General features: G+C 46.9%; 1 long non-coding RNA gene across 4 annotated transcripts in view; it reads left to right on the top strand.

Annotated features, from left to right (window-relative positions):
* LOC107520858 overlaps positions 1–16242 on the top strand; it is a 350307-nt gene that overhangs the window by 313607 nt on the left and 20458 nt on the right. For 3 of the 4 annotated variants that reach the window (XR_004955424.1, XR_004955422.1, XR_004955421.1), the window contains 3 exons: positions 2179–2353; positions 12945–14090; positions 15355–15490. This is a non-coding gene — a long non-coding RNA (uncharacterized LOC107520858). The remainder of the gene's footprint in view (positions 1–2178; positions 2354–12944; positions 14091–15354; positions 15491–16242) is intronic. The other variant, XR_004955423.1, reaches the window with a different exon arrangement.

The raw sequence follows: 16242 nt of genomic DNA, 5'->3' as shown, positions 1-16242 counted from the left end.
CCATGACTTCTGGAATTTTAATAGCATCCCAGGAAGGTTTGTTTAGAGAAAAATATGGGAATGTGCATAAACATGTTTACCCGAATTTTCAAGTGGCAAAGCTGGGAACGAATATCGAATTCTGAAAGGGGAAGCGCTTCCGCCGTCCGAATGAATGAGAAGATAGGCAGACCGCGGGTCGTGTGAGCACATCCGGGGTCTGCATCACATTGTGCGCGTCCAGGGGGACCCTCGGAGGGGGCTTCGTGACCCAGGGGGACAGGAAACGTAAGGGATGCTAGTGGGGAGAAGGCGACGGCAGTAAGGACCAGTAACAGTGCCTTCTTCCTGCTCGGCGTCTGGAGTGTAATTTCTGTGTTAGGGTTCAGGCTCTCTGCTTCGTCGTTCTACAGGCGAAGTTAACACAGAATGTCAACAACTATCTAGATAGTTCATACCGAAGAAAAACTCCCGGGGAAACAAAAGCTTCACTGTATTTTTCATTCAAAGTGTACCTGGATTGCTCATCTACCTAAACCGTGTTCAAAATACTTCCCGACATATTAAAGACTTAGTTAATATTTGCCCAGTGAAGGAATGAATGAGTGAATGAGTAAATTGAGAAAATTGCAGGGTTCCACCTCACTCTGCACTTTGCCTAAATCAATAGCGCCTCAGCACCTGAATTGAATCATTTTATATTGAACATTTTATTATCTTCTCCAAATATTTCACGAAAACATCCAAAATGTTGCCAGCTGTTTATAGACACCTAAAATGGCCTATTTTTATGATGTTGAATTCTTGCAAAAGTAAAAACATTTCTTGAAGTTATGGAGCTGGCCAAGCAGTCACTCAGTCTTTGGTGACAAAAACTATCAAAATTGAGTTTTTTTCTGGGCACTAAAATTATCTCTTGGAGAAGACCATCAGATGGGAATTATCTAGAGAATAGTTTACTTAAAGGGAATGATGAGTGTCATGTTAAAGACCACATTTAGGGAAGAGCATATTAACTTATTAAAAGTCTGATAATGATTTATTCAGTAATTCGAATTAACATTTTATCATCGCTCTGAATGGTGGTCATGTTTGGAGTCCAATTTTTCTCATCTTTCTTTCCCCCCGTTTGGAAGGTAAATATTCTCTGACTCTGGATTGCGAGAATCATGTATGTAAGAAAAATTGTCCCAGGGAACAAGGGCCAGTTCCATTTTGTACAGCTCCTTCTCAGACAGTTAGTCTCGTTCATTCTCCATGATGCTTTCAGGGGTTCTTCTCCACACATCCCCCTGATTCCTCTAATTTGTCAACCTTTCATTGCAAAATGATGTGTGAATAAGGGGAAAACCTTTTTCCTCTCTCTGCATCCAAATTGTCAAAGTAACATGTTTGCAGTTATTAACGCTAAGCTGAGATAAATCCAACCACCAAAGGAAAGACGAAGTGAAGGTCCAGTGGGAAGGAATGGAGAAGGTCTCGTTAGACTGATTTTTTGAGGTAATTGAGCAATCTGAGGGATTTACGTAGCCAAATAATATTTAAGTGGACCAGTTAATGCTTTCAGATGGTGTTAGGGAAAAAAAAATTTAAAAAGCTGGGGTTTTTTTGTTCTTTTAAAATTGTGGTAAAAATAACACATAACATAAAATTTGCCATCTTAAGTGTATAGTTTAATAGTGCAGAGCATATTCACATCGTTGTACAACAGATCCGCAGAACTTTTTCATACCCACTAAATAACTTCTTTCTCCAGCCCCTGGCAGCTACCATTGAACTTTCTGTTTCTGTGAATTTGATGACCTAGATATCACGTATACGTGGAATCATACAGTATTTCCCATTGTGATTCACTTATTTCACTCAGCATAAGTGAATCTCATCTATTTCCCATAGAATAAATGAATCCTGAAGATTCGTTCAGATTATAGCATATGTGCGATCGTCTTCCTTTTGAAGGCTGACTAATATTCCACTGTTTGTCCGTTCGTCCATCAGGAAGCTGCCTGATTTATTGACAGGATTCTGCGAAGATATTTACCAGTTTGTTATTCCCACACAGACATGACATCTCCTTCCCCTGAAAGAAGTGATACTTTATATCAAAAAAGGAAAATGAAAGATGATTGCTTAACATCGTGTTTTCCATAAAATGTTCTTGCCCTCCCCAATCAATACATAAACATTTTGACTTTTCAGAATTTAGGTGTCTGAATCATTAGATTCTATCACCTGTTCGATGTGAATGAAAAGAGATCAGAACCCTAAAGTTTTCCGTGAAGGCCAAACTCAAGGTCGAGGCTTCTGGCCATTCAGGCTGTCCCAGCACGGCACTGGCTTCGGGATCGCAAACCTGAAGGAAAACGGACCCTTTGTGAGTATATTAATGCAGCCCCGGGCTACCCCCGCGTCGCTCACAGTCACCCCCCTGCATGCACCCATCTGTGGCAGCCATTATGCTTCCTTAAGCGAGCAACTTTTTTCCTTTTCCATATGTAATCTGTGACCCCCGCTACACTGTAAGCGTGACAAGGGGCCTGGAGGTGGGAAGATCACTAATTTGGATTCAGTGGTTGCAGGATGGATAGATAAAAGGAGGACACCGGGTTCGATTTGGGTTTCAGGTCACCAACACAGACTGGTCCAAGTATGTCCCACGCAACATTTGGGTGATACCGACGCTGCCATCCTCTCTTGCTGCTTGCCAAATCTGACAGTCCCAGGTGGTTCCCACCCCTGCTTGTAGGAGTTTGAACATCAAGAGGCAGGTGGAAGAGACAGGTAAGTGAAAGTGAGGCGGTATTAGAGTCACCGCAGAAAGCTGACAGCGAGGTCCTTTTGGAAGTTCGGTAAGGTCCGTCATCCTAGGGGGAAGCCTCCCCTCCCGGCCACACTGCAGAGAGCCACGAGACAGGGGTGGTATAACCCTCGGAGCCTCACGAGCCAACCCCAGCTGGGACAGGGCACAGCCAAGGTCACTGGCACCTGGCGAGGCCCCACGGCCACCAACCAGAGCAACAGCTATAGCTGCCAAGCAACTGATTAGACACTGGCCTCATCAGCCACAGTGGAAGAACTTTATTACCTTCTAAGCAGTATCTGAGAGCCTTCCAGGTATCCCACCAAAGAGCTCCTAGGAAAATAACGCAGAGCCCACAGCCGGCTCCTCCCGGCGAGTGTCTCGTCTCTGTACGGTGCCGTGTAGGTTGCGAGACCGTTTAGTACACACGTCCTCCTTTGATTCTCAGCATACGTGTGTGAGGTGGACACTACTGTTCCAAAGATCTGATCTTTCTACCCCTCCAGGCTCATCCCTCACGTCACGGCTGCCACCTCCCCAGCCCCCACCTGCCATCCTCACAGCCCAGGATCCCAGCAAACTGAAATTGTCTGATTTAAAGTGCTATGCTATCAGCCCTCTCTTTTCTCTCAGTAAAAAAAAAAAAAAAAAAAAGACACAGTTTCTCCTTTGCAAAACATGTTTTCCTCAGATATTCATGGAAAGTTTGAAGTCTCCGCTGAAAGCATGAGAAAGCTTTATTTGACACTTTAGGGCCGAGGTGTCCTCTTCGCGCTGGTGCAGGCTCCTGCCTGTCCCCGAAAATAGCGCTTGTTACATTTGATTGTAATGATTTGTTTAGTGGTCTGTCTTCTCCACTCAGATTTAAATTCCATGAAGGCAGAGATCACTCCGAGTGCTGAAAACACTGCCTGATGTGCATGCCAAAAAAATCCTTGTCAAAAGAACAAATGAAGTGACTTCCCCAGGATCACAGAGGTGAATGTCAGGCCTGGACCCGGCATCCGGGCTCTCATTCCAGTAAGGGGCCAGTGGTTCACGCGCTCGGACCGATTTATGTGTTTTGGGAATGAAAGAGGGTAGTAACCAGGTCAGAGGATGTTCTTCTGAAGAACTGTGAGCACGAGGAGAACTCTCGGCAAATATTAATCAACAAAATGTTCAAATTCGCCGGAGGAATCTTGGATCTATCACCAAACCGTTCACAAGAAATTAAAGTCACACTCTTGACCTCGGCCCAGGGAACACTGCAGCTCCGACATCAAAAACGCACCACGTAATTTAAATATGAGCCATAGCGTGCTTTAAAAAGTGTCAAGCTGGATAGGACTCTGCCATTATCTCTTCCTTCACCAAAGCGAGTTCTGTGTCCAACGTAAAGATGATACAGCCAGCTCACGCACACTGTTCTGTGCAGTCTGGACATATGCGCTCGTCCCTGAGCAAGGTGAAAAGTATCTGATGTCTCATCATCAGGGACTCGACCACATTAGGCAACGTTCTCCACCGGTATCAAAGTCATCCTTAACGTGCGTATCTGTCTGCAGCTCTTATATCATCTTGTTAAATAGCTCTGTCTTTCTCATTTGCTATCCCTTTGTATTCACCTACATAAGCATTCAAACCCTCTCTAAACCAAATGTTCCTGACCGATGTCTTTTTTCCGCCTTGGAACAGAAGCAAATGACTTGCATATGAAATCTATGCCCCTCATTTTTTTTTTTTTTTTTTTTTGGCCAGTCTAGCTAAATCATTGGCTTCTCTGCTTTCCTCCACCGAGATGACCGAAGTGTATCATCATCTCATTTTGAGCAGATGTGGTGACATGGATTGTGCAGCTCGGAAGCCAGAGCCGTGCACCGGATCGCAAAGTATACAGGCTTGAAAATCGACTCAGCTCAACCAGAAACCATCTCGAATCTTTCCTTCGAATGCAGACCACAAACTTCTAAAAAAGATAGTCTGGCTACTTGTAGGCGGACACGTAAGCCCTAACTCTCCCTGTTTCCTTGGAAGGGAGGAGAATTCCATTTCACTCCCAAGCAGGCAAAAAATGAGAGAAATGTTTTTGTCCTTTCTTTCTTCCTTCCTTCCTTCCTTCCTTCCTTCCTTCCTTCCTTCCTTCCTTCCTTCCTTCCTTCCTTCCTTCCTTCTTTCCTTGTTTTCAGGAGGATGTAATGAGCTAATTACCTAGAGCTTCAAGCACAGTCTCTGGCAAGTACAGGTCTTGGTTTGAATCCTGGCTCTGTCCCTTTACAGACATTAAGATGTCTCCCCAAAGTGCCCGTAACGATGGCGCTAAGGAGAGAACAGGGCATGCCATCTGCGTGAAGCACGTGATGTTTATCGGAGGAGAGAGCGCGTTACCGCAGATAAACACCCCGGGTAGTTCGGAGTCACTGTACGTGGCTCCGCTCTGCTTGTCCTTCCTCCTGGTGTCTTGCTCCAGAATTCTGCTGAAAAAAAAAAAAAAAAAGAAAGAAAGAAAACGTGTGTAAGAAGCTCCTTTTGACTGTAAAGCTAGAAGAAATAGTGCCTGGTCACGCATTCCAGCAGAAACCTGACAACGCACCTTGATCTTCCCCTTGAAGCCCGAAGCCCAGTCTCTTGGAAAACCTGACCAGGAGACTCCGAGGTTTTCCGCTCTCGGGAGCAGATCCGCGTGGGTTAGGGAGCTGAGGTGAGAGGCTCCCTTGGCTAAGCAGGGTCCTCGTCTTGGAACAAACGCCCCTGAAAGGTAAGGGTGGTCTTTGGAATGTTCCCTCTCTTAGAAACCGGCGCTAAGGATGTCGGGGATGTCTTTACCCTGGCCTCCTGCCAGTTTTCTTTTCACTCTCGGCTCCGTTTTGCCCTGCTGGTCGTCATTTCGTGTTCTGTGGGCGGCAGAAGCCGGCCTTTGTTCCTCCTGTTTGAAGTTTCCTCCTCATCAAGCGGCCGATACTTGTTCCTTCCCTGCTCAATGGTTCGCGCGTCGGGTTAGAGGTCCCCGGACATACCGGAGCCACGCTGCGGGGTCCCAGCAGGGCTGAAGGGGACCCTTTTTAAAATTTTTCTCCCCCTGAGATGTTTGCACTTTCTTCTCTGAGGTCCACATGGCAAAAACAAAGGAGTTATTTCCTCTGAGTGGGAAAGCAGTTCTGCCCTGACAAAATGCCATGTCCTGTTAAAGAAAAATTGGTTGCAAGTGGAAGTTGTGTGTGTGTGTGTGTGTGTGTGCACACGCGTGCATGTGTGTGATCTTTCTCATGCCACCTGTCAACAGGGCACAGCGACATTTTCAGTATTAATTCAAACCCGCGGCCCAGACTGCAGAGCTGCCCAAAGCACTTGCATCTTCCTTACCATCTCCTTACGTCTGTCAAGGACGGAGCCCTCGGATCGCCAGTGAGTGATAAGGATTAACGTGCAAACACGAGCGAACGAAGTGACACCTTGTCTAAGACACTGGTTCCGCCAGAAGGAGACCCCTCGGTGCACCCAAAGATGCGACACGCACCAGAACCACGGGGGCTCTTGGCGACGGCCGCTCCTGCAGGCTTTAGGACTCACTGACACCGCCTCCTTTCTGAGGAATGAGATTTGTTGCAGGCGGGCGCTGGGGGAATGGGGCGAAGCATGCGGCCCTCAGGAGCACTGAAGATCGATTTGGAGGACTTTTTAATCCTGCCCCCGGTTGGCCCTGTCGTAGCCAGGAGCGAAGCATCTTCTGCGTAGCGCTGGTGCAGAGCCCGTCGGGTACCACTGACATACCGATCGTTCCCGCCGCTGGGCTCCGCTCACCTGCTCTGAAGAGTGTCAGACGAGGCCGCCATCGCTGCCTGCTCGGATGCGTGATGAGTTCGGCTGTCGCTGCAGGGCGAGCAGGGACCCTGTGGAAGCACCGGGCAGAACACAGAGCGGATGGGTGTGACGTCACAAACGTAGGGACCTAGTCACCATTCATTAAGAGGTCTCGTGTGTCCCACACAAAAAGAGGGATTTTATACACAATTAATTCGTAAACCTTCCCTGTGAGGCGTTCGCGTACCGTTTTCAAGAAGAGGAAACAGAAACTTAGAATGTTTAAAAAACTCGGTCACACAGCTGCTAACGCTGAAATCCATTGGTCTTTCTACAATATCATGTTCTCTTCTTTCTTCATATCCCGCAAAATGTTCAAGACCCACAGGTAAATTTTCCAGCCATCGGACAGATGGCCGGCCCTCGCCCAATGGCCTGGGTTGGCACTTTTTCAGTGGTGACGTATTTGGAAGCATTCTCGGCGCTTAGAGCTGGGTGTTTCTGGCTAATGTTATAATCAAGTATGCTAGGCATGACTCAGAGGTGAACTAATAAAAGTGCTCACGAAGGAGCCCAAACAGCTTGTTCCTTCCCAGAGACACGTGGAAGGAGGATGGGACCACCGTCCTCCAGGCACAAATTACGCTCAGAGTCCTGAAGCTAGACTAGGTCCCACTCTGTCCGCTTCCCAGAGGAAAAGCTGGATTCCTGGTACAGTCCCGGGCAGTGATCCTCATGGTGTGACTCCTGGGGTGGTGGCAGCACCTGGGAACTTGCTAGAAAACTGAATTCTCCAGCCAACCCCAGACCGAAAGGGAAAACTCCGAGGGTGGAGCCTGGCAATCGTGTGTTGATGAAAAGCCCTCCAGGTATTCCAAAGCACATTAAAATTTGAGAACCACCGAGCTTTCCTTGATAATTCCATCGCTCGTTGGTCTCGTCTGTCAGCAAAGCCGTAAAGATTGAGCGATCACCAGCTGTACCAGACTTGGTAGGACTATAAAAGAATCTTTCTACCCTCAAGGAGTTACGTACAGACATGAAGCAAGTACCAAACAATTCGAGCGAGCACACGCTCCCATGCTGTGTTGTACAATTCAGACTCGGAGAGAACCATGTGGCCTTACATATGGTTAGCAGAGATCGGCCGGTTATAATGTAGGTGAGCAGAGAAAACGCCCACTCGAACGCCACTTCAAACGACGCAAAAGGTCTGTGGTTTGCTAAACAGCTCTGGTAGCCAGCAGCTGGCCCGACGCTAATCCTTCAGAAGTGGGGCGGCTCTCGGAGAGAAGCGTAAAGGACATAAAACTTAGACTCACAAACAGTTCCAGATTCTGTCTATAAGTGCCTCTCGCTGCACACCAAAGACTTGCGTGCTCGGCGTGGGAAGTCCTTTTGGTCATGCGTCCAGCCGGACTTGTGCCCACGGACAGTGGTCTCCACACAAAGCAATTCAGTCACAGCGTCTGGGAATACGGCAATGCAGGTCAGACGGTGTCGCAGATAAGAGAGGTGTATTTGGACTTGGCCCTGGGCAGAAAGAATTGAGGTGTCCCACTTGATCAACAGACGACTGGCTCTCACTTAGCCATTCACTGAGCGCCTTCTGTATACGGAACACTTATTGGAGAGAGGAGGTAGTCAAAACAGTACCCACTTCTGAGAAGTTCGAAAGTCATCACAGAAATGCCAAAAACAACAAATAAACAATTAGCACAAAAGCAGAACCACGTAAATACAGACTGTCTTAACTGAGCAGAGTTATCCAAGTTGTGACTAGAACCAGGTACTCTTAGCAAAGGAAAATACAACTAAAGTACAGAACATTAACAGATGGCAAAGATCTAATTTTAAGGAAAGGAAAATAGAATAGATGATGGTTAGAGGAAAGAGGGATGACTACGTAAACAAGAGCAAGAGCATCTTTTGGCTTGAGGATAAGAACATGGACCACGCTGTGAGGAGGGACGGGAAGGTCAGGGAGTAGGGGCCTTGAACTCTGTTGTCTAGAAACGTAACTGTTTCTTTAAATACATTCAGAGGAGGACAGAAGGTTCCGGACGGCATAATGCTGTGGCAGACGTTACGCTCACTAGAAGGACTTCCAGTTGGACGCTAGGGCCAAGGCTTTCCATCTGCTTCGCGGTTAGGGAATTAGAGGCGAAGAGGAGAAGACCAGAGAACCAGCAAAACAGAAAAACGGAAAGGACCGAGGAGAGGAGCTCCGGGCCCACACTGGGACCCCCGCCGCCGTCATCCTGCACCTGGATGGCCGCGGCAGCCCTGCGAGCCACCAGCTTCGCCCTGTCTCCCTGCGATCTTCCCCACGCACTGCCTTCCTATACAGAAACGGCTTTCGTGAGGGTCACGTTGCCTCCCAGAGCTCCTTCAGGTCTCCACTCAAATGTGCCCTAACCGGAGAGACCGTCCCTAATCCGCTTGTCAGAACAGCACCCCAACCCCAGCCCTCCCAGCCCCTCACCTGCTCCACTTTACTTCCGGGGTGTGTGTGTGTGTGTGTGTTTAGTCCCTAATGATCAGCCTCCTCTCACCAGATGAGAACTGGAACACCCATGTGTTTTGAAAGATGACATTGTAATCCAAATGTCAGCTGATCTATTCGTTTACTCATTTAGTCATTCGATAAATATGCACTGAGGGCTTACCTGCCAAAACCGGAAGCTCCGTGAGAGCAGGTACTTGTTTTTTGTTCGCTGCTATATTCGTAACATATAATGTAGTAGCAGGCACGCACCAGGCCCTCAGCGCATGTTTGTCGAATGACTAAATGAGTACATAGATCCGTTGGCATTTGTATTACCATGTCATCTTTCAAAACGCGTGGACATTTCGGTTCCCCTGGGCTGATCTTGAGCACACCCCTGGAACACCTGGTCCTGATTCACACTGCCTCAGAGTTAGCCACCTCTACCTGCAGGCGGGTAGGTTTCTACATGGGCTTTCGCAAACAGAGTGGACCTTCGGCACCTGTCTTAACGCAAAACATTCGTCGTTCTGTTCATTTTTCTGTCGAAGGAAAGGCTCGGCCGCTTTAAAAGCAGAATCATCAAAGTAGTGAGCGTAGAGCGGCAGCACCCCAATGTCCGGAAGACTTCCATCTGGGCGATTGTGGGTGCTGGTCTCGTTTCCACATCTTTTCTCCAGGACTTCTAAGCGGCCCAGAACTTTCATTCTTCTTCTTCTCTTTAAAAATAACATTCTGCGATTCCCATTAATAAACACAATGATGATGATGACGGCGACGACAGTGATGATGATGATGATGATAGGTGAAATGACGTTTTTTCTCTGCCCATTTAAACCCCCTGCTAGACGCAGTTTTGTCAATCAGCAACATTTATTGACCATCGTGTACCGTACAGCATGCCAGGTGCCGGGGGAAATAATAAAGGTTTGTGTTATAAAGTAATTACCTTGGCCATGGAAAAACACTCAATAAATATGTGTTGAGTGATTCATTATTGAACCCTTTGGTTTCTGTATTCCCACTTTTATTCAGTTCTTCTTGGTTAATTTTGATTCTAAATCCAAGGCATATTTTATAAAAACTTTTATCACAGCCCACTGAAAATAACTGATGGCAAAAATTAGGAATAAAAGAAGAACCAGATAATCTAAGGATTATAGTCACATTTCACTTGAAAGCGTAAAATAACTAAGAAACTGATTCACTCTCGCCGAAAAGAACCTTCTGGGGCTGCAGCAGTACAAGGAAGACGAGAACGTACCTGCTTCCTGTGTGCAGGCGACTGTGATGTAGACTCAACTAATTTAGACGGCGCGACCTTTCAGATGAGCCCGGACTGAATCGTATTCTTACCCTCTATGTGTTTCTAAGGAGTTTCATGAGAGAACAAATGGTTTAAGCAGGAGTTTAAGCAAATAGTTCATCTACTTTAAGGGAAAGTGGCAGACGGTGCTGGCTGCTGGCTCATATGCGTTTTCTTCCCTCATTTCCAAAGTCGTTACAGCTCAAGGTGCTTGTGTTACCCGGCAGGGGACAATGAGCGTAAAGCTGAAGGCGATGGGGCCGTTTTTCTAATGAAAAGGGCCGGGCTCAGCCGCAGGCACCTCGCGCCCTGCCCCCGGTCGCCGTAGCCCACTCAGCCTTGCAGGTAGATGTAATACCCGGTGTTGGCGAACCACACGGCGAGAATGGTGGGCCGGGAAGCTGGAAAAGGCCTGTGGATGGCTACGCTGGCCCTGACCCACTGCTTCCGACCTGAACGGCCGCTTCAGACCTTCTGGAAACCACTGCAGTCCGCCCTCCGTTCCATGCAGCCTGACGGAATCCGGACTGACAGAAAAAACCCCGAGGACCCCATTTGCACAGTTCGATGCTGACATTACGGACACGGCATAAACGAAACTTTTCTCTCCGGTCATACGTTTTAGCCTGTGCTGCTCTATTAGCTTGCTTCGCGTCACTATGATTAATTAGAAAATGTCATTTTTTAAAAAAATAATGTATAAAATTTTTCAGACGTCACCCACATTTATATGATTGTAGAATTATTTTCGTCTCAGAATCTAAGTATCATTTTTTTAGTTATCTGTCAAAATCTACGTGGGCAACAGAAGAGGCGTCTACCTTGGCGTGTGAGCACGTGGGTTTTGTAGTCATGGAAACCATGCTCAAATCCTGGCTCCGCCCCTACCACACTCTGCGACCCCGATGGGTGACCCCGGTTTCTCTCCTCCCGCCATCCCGTTCATCCTGGGCTTCCACGTGCATCCTGGCAGGGGCCACACCACCCTGAAATCACGAATCTGCTCGTCTTTCTCCTCGACCGGGCAGTGGACGCTTGGAAATCAGGGATGGTATCTTAAACGACCCTCTCCTCCCAGCTTTGAGCTCAGAGCCTACCGCCTGGAAGGTGTTACATGGAATTTGTTGAATGTATAAGTAAACAATTCTGAAATCGTAACTGACCCATCGGCTTTCTAAATATGGCACGTCCCCACAAAGGGAGTTTAGAGGATGCAATTCGAAGGTATGGGAGGAGGCCGCAGAGTGACTGCCACCAGCAGCCAGAGGGAGGGGCATTCCCCACGGGGAAGGGTTTCGCCAAAGCCTCACTGTCATGGACCCTCCAGTGGAAAGGACATGTGCTTCTCCGTCCCTGTCTTACTGCTTCTGAGGGCAACACATGGGAATTTAAGAGGCTACTCAGTGGAATTCAAAGTCATTTTGAAACAAACGGATCCCTTGGACCCAGAGTCCATTGCATTCCTTTGGCTTGGCTTCCTTCCTCTCCATCTGCGGAGGGCTCTGTGCCTTGGACCGGATGGTGTGCAGGGAGGCGGAGCCTCCTTCTCCACACAGACAGTGCCGCTGTTAGCATCGCCGAGCTCTGTGCCATGTGCACCTGGGCCACCAGATGGGAAGTGGGTCACACGGAACGGGCGGGGGACCGTGCCTCTCCCGACAGAGTGAGCAGGCGGCTTCTCGGAGACAAGAATCCACATGCTGCCGTGGGTCAGAGAATCCATAACACAGACAGACACCCACGTTCTCTCAAAACGAAAAACAAAACCCACAGCTCCTCCCGGAACCGTGAAGGGAAGAGGCAGCCCGTGAATGGCATCTCGGGTTCCCGCGGAGAACGTTTCTACTGGGCATGGGGCAAAGCGCCTCCCACGCGCTCTCTCACAGCAGCCTGGCGAGATGGGCACCGCTGTTCCATCCGTTCGCAGGTGAAGAAACCAGACGGATGAAGCCACCTGTGACAGGTAGCACAGCTGGAGAGCGATGGCACCTGGATTTGCCCCTTGAGCCGCGAGTCCGAAGCTTATGCCTTTAAGTGTTCTGATAAAGCTCCTGAGAGACCTAGTGTCTAATGGGAAACACACTCACTCACTCACATGCACATGTTCACACATATGCACATGCTCACACGTGCATTACTCATAGGTACACATGGACATGCACACAGAAAAGACAGAAAACACAGCATGTGTAAGGGGTCTGCAAAGAGCAGAGACCTAAAGACACTTTTCAGAGCGTGAGGTGATTCTCCTGTGTGGAACTAATTCAGTGATCGACTGCGATAGCTCATTATCAAACTCTTAAAAACACTTTTGGATCTAAAAAACGTTGCTCGTCTCTGGTTGGTTTTGTTAAGGGACAACCGAGACCTGACCTATTTCAGGCTTTGAAAAAGTCCCATCTCATTTTATGGGTTTCGTTTTGTTTTGTTTTGTTTTTTCACTCCTGTGACACATGATGTCACAGATAGGGAGCAGATGGTCCATCGAGAGCTTCTGCTTGAAGTGGTTCGGTTCAAAGACAGGACATCTTCTCTCTCTCAACGCCGTTGTCAGGTTCTGAGATAGTTTCCACTTTTCTTCTTTCCCACAGCCAACACCAGGAAAGAGGACCGCGGGTCAGGTAATGGAAGCAACAGACCTCAAGCTCGGTGCCAAAAATGTAACCACCCAATCGGCTCCAAAAGGAAAATATTCATTAAAGTGACACATGTTCCCATTATCGGATTCAAAACACTCGTTTGGACATCAGAGGTCGGAAAGCGCCACATCCTGATTAGCTGGGATATTCTCACCTCTTTCAGATCTTCCTTCCTCGTTTTTATGGCGAGTCAACTTTCAGAGAAATTCTTTCCCACTACTGTCTGCTGATCACATCCCTAAAGCATTCGAAAATCTCACTTGTTTCCTATAAGAAGAAATGGGAAGCACGACCACAAATATTTGTGTAAATGTCACCATGTATTATTGGAAGCTTTGTTCAGTCGGTTAGAGAATTATTGTGGCGAGGAGACCAGCTGGACCCCACTCAGACGCTTCCTGCACGGATCACGCACACCCAGACACACCCGCACACTCACTCGCTCCGTCTGCGTTTTTCAAAAGTGGGAGTGACGGTCCGTTTCTACGACCTTCTGTGCATAGTCTTCAGATGGAAGGGGCATGTTCGTTATGAGTGATTTCGAGCCAAAAGGAAGTGGAAAGTGAGAGAGATGGTCTCTTCCACAGAAAGCAGACAACGAAGCACGAAGCGAGACAAAGCACCTTCAAACGAGGCCAGTCCAGCATCCTGGACCCTCGGTCACTCAGAAGGGAGAAGGAACCAGGCAGCTGCGTCCGCTTTAACTCTTTCCTGGAAGGCTCTGAAGCCGATGCCCGGAGTTTCATTTTTATGGAATTAGATCATAAACGGGACCAAGCTCGCTGTTCAGTCATTTGTCACCAAACAGCAAGAATGCAGTGTCCTAACATGGAAAGAATGTCATGCCCTAAACATTTATTTCTGGCCGTGTCTTTCCCAGCCTCGAGATCAGAACTTCAGCTGTCAGATAAGCAGAGGTCGTGGACGCCTTCTCCTGCCCACTCCTCACCTCCCCCGGGAGTCGGCACTCTGCTGCCCGGGCCCGTTTGTTCCTCTTCTCCGCGTTTGAGCCCGGCGGGGACCGCGGTGATCTTTGACCTCGGTTATGTTTATACGAAAAGCCTCCCTCGCGGTTTCTCACACCCATTCGTCCCTCCGGTAGGACCCGGGCTCCTCTCTCTACCTTTGTCTTGCTGGTGTTTCTAGGAAAACCCCTTCAAACTTGATGAACTGAATAAACATGGGTCATTTCTGTGGGCCTGTCGCTCATGCAGACCTGTTTCTGTAGGAGGTGTGTGTGTGTATCGGGAGAGTACGTGGAAGGTGAGAGCGAGCCAGGTGCGAGACTGAATTCCCTTTGGGCGACACCCCAAAACGCTGGAAATGGCCTGCTTTGCTAAGAAAAGTCCAGGAGGGGTGATTCGCCACAAGCAAATCAACCACATTCTCGCTCAATACTTAAGGCTTTGGTCCCCGCATAGTCTGTCCTGCCTCGATGGAACTGTACTTAAACAGAGAAAAATCTAGATTGGCAGTTTCTCCACATTCTTCTGTCTTTGAAGGCTGCATCTGCCTTTCCTTGCTTGCTCTGGGTTAGCGTTGCCCACATGGTTACATAGCATGAATTCAGGAATTTATTTGATATCAGATTTTCCCAAATTACAAAATAAATAAATAAATAAACACATAAATAAGTAAAGGCAAAATTCTTGGAATTTTGACGATTACACCCAAACCGACGATTAATGTTCTGATTTCTGTTCAAACCTTAGTTTCGTGTGTTGCTTTGTAGCGAGCTGTCTGCTCAGATGTGTCTCTTTAGGTAAGAGCCGTGGTACCCCAAAATACAGCAATGCTGTTGGAGAAAGGTGTACGTAAGGTCATATTGCAGCTACACCTCTTATTAATGGTGTGACTTTGGAAAAGTTACTAAACTCTCTAAACTTCAGCTTCTGAAAAGCAGGGAAAGGTAAGGACAATGAGTGCAGGACCTCACCTCCTGGGGTGATCCGGAGGCGTAAATGCAGTATTTCACATAAAGCTCTTAGCTCAGTGCCTGGCACAAGAGGGAAGATTTATAAATGCTAATTATTATTATTCCTACTGCTATAGCAAATCCTATTTTAATGACCTGTAAGATCTTATCGGTTCATTCATTTCTAAACTTAAAAAGAATCATTTTTTGAAGGAAAAATTGTTTTACAAAGTGGAAAATTATGACTTAATTAATTGTGGTATGCATATGGATTTTTTTTTGCCCAAAAGAAAAGTACATAAATTTCATTAATAAGCTTTACCAAAGATGTTTACACATATAGACATATATATGTGTACGTATTATATATATAACATGGGTATTATGTGTATACGTGTATATATATGTATATATTTTTTTCTTTCTTTCTCTTGGATCAAATAACAGAGCACCACAAATGGGATGATCCATTGAAGACACACCAATGTTTTCTTCTTCTCTAAAGATCCCTAGAGGGAAAAATTGCTGGATAATCAACAACTTCCCATACTGCAACGCTCCAGGGTTATTTCAGAAGACAAAGGTTAGTGACTTCTATGTGTCCTCAGCATTATTCCATCTACGGTCTCAGGCTGTATCTGCCCCAACAGATGCCATCACCATGAGCACAGCCTCTTGAGGGCATCATCTGGACTGTGGGCGTTTCAACCTCCCCTAAATGCTCAGAGTACAAAAGTCACCACTTGAACTAATTCACACTGACCAAGATTTCTTCCTTATTGAGTAGTGGTCCTTCAAAGGACTAAATGCAAAATTCTCTCTCTCTCTCTCTCTCTCTCTCTCTCTCTCTCTCTCTCTCTCTCTCTCTCTTTCTCTTTCTCTCTCTCCCTCTCTCCTTCTCTCTAATAGACATAAGAAAAACTTAAAGTGCTTTTAAAGCTCCTGTTTTTGCAATGTCTCCAAACATCTTAACACCTTCCATTTCTTCGTTCCACTCTGTTCTAATCGACTCCTATCAGATTGTGTTCCCAGGAAGGGATTTTCTCTTTTCAAAAAGAAAATGGAGAAACAGAAACTCTAGAGGGAACAATATACTATTCCATCTAATATATGTTTACTTCTTCAGCCAAGATAACAGCCTAGTCACTCTGGTTGACAAACATACTGTTCTATTGGGGTTTCCTTGTTATTCTGTTATACCTTTAGCTTTTTTTTTTTGGTCATTTAATACCTGCAAAAACATAGATACTATTATGGCTTTTCTTTGCCTTCTTACCTACCTTGCAATTTTCCTAATATATTTGTGTCTAAATTTTACCATTCAGTTCATACTTT

Source organism: Rousettus aegyptiacus, unplaced genomic scaffold (assembly GCF_014176215.1).
Source record: "Rousettus aegyptiacus isolate mRouAeg1 unplaced genomic scaffold, mRouAeg1.p scaffold_m13_p_18, whole genome shotgun sequence".
NCBI lineage: Eukaryota > Metazoa > Chordata > Mammalia > Chiroptera > Pteropodidae > Rousettus > Rousettus aegyptiacus.
The sequence above is the reverse complement of the archived record's forward strand: the minus strand, read 5'-3'. Positions and strand labels throughout refer to the sequence as shown.